General features: G+C 41.5%; 1 non-coding gene across 1 annotated transcript; it reads right to left on the reverse strand.

The window, feature by feature from the left end:
• Nucleotides 1-4,444: 4,444 nt before the first annotated feature.
• On the reverse strand, nucleotides 4,445-4,635 carry LOC115873456. The gene has a single exon (XR_004048450.1). It is a non-coding gene; the product is annotated as a U2 spliceosomal RNA (small nuclear RNA).
• Between the last annotated feature and the right edge of the window lie 2,341 nt (nucleotides 4,636-6,976).

Raw genomic sequence — 6,976 nt, forward strand, 5'->3', positions numbered from 1 at the left:
GATTTGTTTCTCCAAAGTACCTAGACTAACACAACATATTTGACAAAATGAACATTAATGACAACAGCTGGTGAACTGTGGGAAGACATCAGGAACATCATTCACAAAGAGAGCAAAAGTTCATTACACAGACAGGAACGAAAGAAAAGATCTAAGCGGGTGTCAGAAGAGACTCTGGATCTTGCTCTTAATCATAGAGAAGAAATGATGAAATCAAATAAGTGAATAGAAAATTTCAAAGGGCAGTTCAAGAAGACGAAACCAAATATTACAAATAAGTGTACAAAGACATATAGTTAGAAAACCTAAAGGGAAGAACACACTCTTAAGCTCGTAAGCATTTCTTAACCTGAAAGAACTCCAGAAAAATTCAAGCCTCAAGTTACAATATTGAAAGATTCTATGGGCAAAATATTAAATGATGTAGAAATGATCAAAAGAAGATAGCAAGAACACATAGAGTCCCTGTACCAAAAAGACGTAGGCAACATTCCACTATCTCAGGGGACAGTGTATGAGCAAAGACCAGTGGTGCTGAAAGACGATATTTAAGCAGCACTGAAAGTATTAGCAAAAAATAAAGCTCCAGGAATTGGTAAAATAGCGATTGAAGTGTTTCAACAAACCGATAAGGCTTTGGAGGCCCTTACTAATCTATGTCAGGACATTTGGGAGGCCGCTGCTTGTTCAACTGACTGGCAGAGATCCATATTTTCAATGATTCCAACAAAAGGTAACCCAATCGAAAGCTCAAACTATTGAACACTATCATTGATATCACATACAAGTAAAATTTTGGTGAAGATCATCCAACAATGCATGCAGTAGGACATGGCCAGAGGTTCAGGCCAGATTCAGAAAAGGATGTAGAACCAGGGATTATTGCTCAGGTTAGATGGATCTTGGCTGCAAGCAGAGCTACTAGAAAGATGCTTATTGGTGTTTTAGTCACTATGTGAAGGAATTCAGTTGTGTGCATCATAACAAAATATGAATTACCTTGATGAGAATAGGAATTCCAGAACACTACATTGTGCTCATGAAGAGCTTAAACATGGATCCAGAGGCAGTTTTGTGAACAGAACAAGATAACACTGCATGTTTAATGTCAGAAAAGGTGGGGTACATGCTTGTATCATCTCACCATCTTTTTTAATCTGTATACTGAGAAAGTAATCTGAACAACGGGATTACATGAAGAAGAATGTGGCATCAATAGCGAAGAAACGCTTGTTAACAACCTTTGATATGCACATGAGAAAACCTTACTTGCTGAAAGGGAGGAGAATGTGAAACACTTGCCAATGGAGATCTTGAAGCACTTGCTAATGAAGGTAAAGAATTGCAGAGTACAGTGTATGAGTCAAAACTCAACATAAAGAAGATTATTATCCTCATAACTGGACCAATAGGTAAAATCATAACAAATGGACAAAATCCGAAGTTGTCAAGGATTTTGTCTTCCTTGTTCATGGAAACAGCAGTCAAGAGATCAAATGATGAGTTCCATTAGAGAAATCTACTGCACAAATCCTTTTTAGAGTATTGAAAAGCAAAGCTATTGCTAAGGTTCACCTGGCCCAAGCCATGAGATTTCCCATTGCCTCATATGCATGTGAAAGTTGGACACTGAATAAAGAAGACTGAGGAAGAATCAATGCATTTGAATTGCAGTGCTGGAGAACAATATTGAATGTATCATGGACTGCTAAAAGGATGAATGGATCTGTCTTGGAAGCAGTATGGCCAGAGTGCTCCTTAGCACCAAGTATGGTGAGACTTCATCTTACTTACATACTTTGGACATGTTGTCTGGAAAGACCAGTTTCTGGAGAAGTACATCATGCTTGGTAAAGTAGAGGGCCAACAAAAATGAGGAAGGCCCTCAATGAGCTAGATTGATCCTGTGGCTGCAACAACGGGCCCCCGCATAGGACTACTTGTGAGCACGGCTGAGGACCTGGCCGTGTTTGGTTCTGTTGTGCCTAAGGTTGCTCTGGGGTGGAATCAACTCGACAGTACCTAACAACAAACCATCACAAAAATCATATATCAACAAAGCATCCTGGTTCAAACCAAGTCAATTATAAGCTAAACCATAAGTTCATTTTCCGACTCAGGTAGTCAGTCACGTACCAGTGAGGAAGATGGTGAACAAGGAAGCTGAAGAGGACAGGTGGGAGAGTGCAGGGTCATGTGGATCCAAAGTCGGTGGAAGCATGACAGGGCACCAACAGCTCTCAGGGCTAGGTGGCACTCATGAGGCCATCCTTGGAGGTAGACACAGAGTCCCAGGGAAGTCCGAGTGAGGAGGACGGTAAATCAATAGAGAAAGAGATAATTCCCAGAGTCCCTCACTCTCATACAAAAGGTCAGACCTCCAAGGAGGTGTCATCAAGCTATCATTTGATTGACAAGTTTGTCTCTACCTTTAGCCAAGAGTGCCTACTTGACATAATCCCTAACTATTAACACACTTCCTATTTCTGTTGTGTATGACTTTCTGTATAAGAAATCCAGGAGAGGAACATCTGTAGAGATGGTAACAAGATTAATAATTGCCAAAGGGCATGGCAGGGAAGGATGGGGGTAAATGAGGTGGTAACAAGAACAATAAGAAGATGTTCTGAAATCGATTGGGGTGATGATTGCACAAGACCAGCATGAAGCAGCGAACAGAGAAGTCTGAGGGGCAGGCTCCAATCCCAGCTCCGTAGACCATCTCGCCAGGAGAATGCACTACAGAGGACAGCGCTGAAGATACAGCTCAGAGAAAGGGGTAAATCGGCTCAGAACACATGGGAGAAAAATAAGAAGGAAGGAGAGAGAGGGAGAGAGAGAGAGAGAAAGAGAGGGGGAGAGAGAGAGAGAGCGAGAGAGACAACTGCATCCTGGCCCACCAGGCTCCAAGGATGGTATTCCTGCTTGGAGCAGCCAATGCATAGAGAGGACAGTAGGGCTGGCCCCTCTACATGACACAGCATCCCCTCACTGACCCATAGAACTTCGGGGGAAACACTGGAGACACAGTACAGGAATTGTGCCCGATCTGACCCTCCCACAGTGGGATGCAACAGAGCAGCAGGGGTAGTAAAGCAGTTAAGTCTCTGGAGGCAAAGGACATTTCTAGAGATATAAATACAGGTGTGTATGTATGTAAATATATATAACAATAGAGACATAAATCTATGTGCATATATTTATATGTTAAGTATTAAGGTAGCAGATGGACATTGGGCCTCTACTCACATCCTCCCTCAATGCAAGAACAGTTTTTTTAAAAAAAATAACCTGGAATTCTGTGATGCTCACCTTTCCGACAAGATCACTGAAGACAAAATGGGTACATAAGAAAATGTGATGAAGAAAGGTGATGGTGCTCGGCTATCAAAAGGTAGAGCATCTGGGGTCTTAAAAGCTTGAACATACACGAGTGGCCATCTGGCTGGGAAGCAATGAATCCCATATGGAAAATGTACACCAGCTTGTGTGATAATAAGGTGTCCACAGGATCAGGTATCAGGCATCAGAAGACCCAAAACAAACAATCATATTGATGCAAACAGGGGGAGTTGGAGTGGAAGCCTGAAGCTCAACTGAAGTCAATTGGACATCCCCTCACAGAAGGGTCACAGGGAAGGGACGAACCAGGCATGATGCAGTATAGCACTGATAAAGCATACAACATTCCTGTAGCTCAGTGGTTCTCAACCTTCCTGATGCCGTGACACTTTTAATACAGTTCCTCATGTTGTGGTGACCCCCAACCATAAAATTATTTTCATTGCTACTTCATAACTGTAATTTTGCTATTGCTATGAATTGGGTGACCCCTGGGGTCATGACTGATAGGTTGAGAACTGCTGCTCTAGTTCTTCAATGCCCCCCCCAGCCCCATCATGACCCCAGTTCTAACTTATACACCTGGCTAGACAAGAACATGTACACTAGTATAGATAAGAAGTCTAGACACACAGAATCCAGTACAGATAAACCCCTCAGGAACAACAATGGGGGCAGCAATACTATGTGGGTAGGTGAAAGTGGTGGGGATAAAAGGGGAACTGATTACAATGATTGATGTATAGCACCTACCCCCACCCCCACACCCTGGGTGAGGAGCAGCAGGACCACAGGAGAAGAAGACAGTAGGTGGTGTAAAGTATGAAAATTACAATAATTTATAAAGTTCCAAGGGTTCGTGAGGGTGGGAGGGTGGGAGAAGGACGGAAAACATGAGGAGCTGATACCAAGGGCTCAAGTAGAAAGAAAATGTTTTGAAAAGGATGATGGCCACATATGCACAAGTGAGCTTGACACAATGGATGTAAGGGTTGCTGTAAGAGTCCCCAATAAAATGATTAAAAATAAATATATATATATAAATAATTTGTGTAATATCTGAAGTAGATGCCAGTAAAACTATTCTTATAAGCCCCCCTGCAGGGTCTGCACCATTCCTGGAAGTACTGCAATACCAGATTGATGTGTGGAGTGGATGGAGCAAGCTCCTAGTCCAACCTCTATTTACAAAAATACATGTAATATGTTGTCCTCAGATAGAGGACATATCAGATATTAAACTGATAAGAACAGATACTACACCTCATCTTAGCCAAAAGGCCAAGAAGCAATTTACGATCTTGGCAAGCCAAGTGATCAGTTCTACTCTGTCCTACAAGGTTGCTATGAGTCAGAATCAAATTGCCTGCCAAGGGGCTGTTTTTGTTTTATTTTTCTTTATAGAATAGAGATTTGAGTAATTTAAAATCAAATGCTCCTGCTGAGGACAACTAAAAGGGCTGGAGAAAATGTCAATCCAAAAGGAAAAACTATCACTAACAAGACAGGTGTGGCCAGTCACAGTCTAGGAGGTTAGCCCAAGCAAAAGCTAGATAAAGACAATACGTGAGGAAAATGATGAATTCATCCAAGCTCTTGTTCTATGTGGTAGTTACATAATCTTGTGTCAACTTGAGACTATTAAGAGTGAAAGGGTGGAGTTTAACCTGTCAATCAGGTCACAGCTTGATGACCACATTTGGAGGCATGAAGGAGATAAATAACTCACTGGAAGCCAGACCCACTCTCTCTCTGCTTTGTGTTCCTGATGACAAGCCACATGGAGCTATGCTGATGGAGCCAGAGCCCTGGAGCTGGAGGAGCCACATGAAAACCCACGTCAGTGCTGAGATGCTTCCACTGCCACTGGATCCACTAGACTTTCCGTCCATTGGCCTGTGATCTTCTTGCATTCTGTGCCATTGCATGTGTTGTATGAGTTAAAGAAGAATTTATGGGCTACTATTGGACATATGGGCTAATATCAGACTTATGAACTTGATCTGGACTGGGCTCAGCAGATTAAATAAGTATGGTGAGAGAATATAACTCTGACATACACATACACATTTTAAACCCCATACTAACCTCATGTTCTTGGACTATGTATAGGTTCCACATGAGCACAATCTACTGTTCTGAAATTTCCATTCTTCACAATGGTATGCATAATTTGTTATATTCCACACAGTTTACTACATCTTTGTGTAGTATATATAACAGAGATAAACATCTTTCTAGTATACTCTCCTTTCAGCTAAGATCCAACTGACATCACAAAGAAATAACACTTATTCCATATCCTCTTCTTAATGCGGATTGGATTTCTGGAATTATTTATCAATGAACTGCTGAAGCAATTTTTTTATTAGTTTCAGCAAAAATGTCCTTATGTGTAATATTAATGATATTGTTAGATAATTAGTGCATGTCATTGGACCAGTGTATTCTGGAGTGGACACAAATATGGATCTCTGCCAGTTTTTTGGCAAAGGAGGTGGAAAAAATAGGTATGAGGTTAGGAGTTGTCAGATTTGTTACCATGACATACCTAGAATTTAGTAGACTGCTTGGCATATCAGAGTCAGTAAACATCTGTTGATTAAACAAAGAACTGCTAAATGACTTCAGACATTGTCTATGAAACTATTCATCACTATCAATTTAATAACTAACTCTGGGCTCAGAGTGAATAGAAAAACAGCTATCAGTTTTCCTAATTAGTGGATATACAATGTTTGAGGTTTTCAATATGATTCATCTCTTGTTCAGTTTAAAGACAACCATATGTGTGCTTTATTTTTAGAAAGGCAGTCCATTCCACATTGTTAACTATTTAGCTACATCCTTTTAATACCTCTTCATTTGTCTTTAATGCAGTACCGTTACTTAGTTTAGGCAACCATTCTTTTTTGTGAGTCCACAGTTAACCAAGTCTGGATTCTTTTCATGGTCATCCCATCCTTCTTGCATGTGTTGGGATATGAAAAGGGACGAAAGTGCACATCACCTACATAATTCTGGTTGGCAAAATGGGTAGGTAGGTGATGGGAGCTTCCGGTGAATGATGCTATGCCTATAATAGATGCACAAAATGTAATAACCTCGTTTTCTTTTTATGGCCTAGTGTTTCCCTTTTGTCAATAAAAATGGGAAGCACACCAGCTGTGTAATCATGAGGTGTCGAAGGGATCAGGTATCAGGCATCATCAGAACAAAAATTATATCATTGTGAATGAGGGGGAGTACGGAATGGGGACCCAAAGCCCATCGGTAGGTAATTGGACATCTCCTTATGGAAGGGTCCTGGGGAGGAGATGAGCCAGTCAGGGTGCAGTGTAGCAATGATGAAACATACAACTTTCCTCTACTTCCTAAATGCTTACCTCCCCACCCACCCGCACTATCATGATCCCAATTCTACCTTAAAAATCTGACTAGACCAGAGGATGTACACTGGTACAGATAGGAACTGGAAACACAGGGAATCCAGGGCGGATGATCCCTTCAGGACCAGTGGTGAGAGTGGCAATACCAGGAGGGTGGAGGGAAGGTGGGGTGGAAAGGGGGAACTGATTACAAGGATCTACATATAACCACTTCCCTGGGGAATGGACAACAGAAAACTGGATGA

The sequence above is a fragment of the Echinops telfairi genome, unplaced genomic scaffold (genome assembly GCF_000313985.2).
Source record: "Echinops telfairi isolate 266 unplaced genomic scaffold, ASM31398v2 ScPeMD7_7468;HRSCAF=8506_0, whole genome shotgun sequence".
Classification (NCBI taxonomy): domain Eukaryota; kingdom Metazoa; phylum Chordata; class Mammalia; order Afrosoricida; family Tenrecidae; genus Echinops; species Echinops telfairi.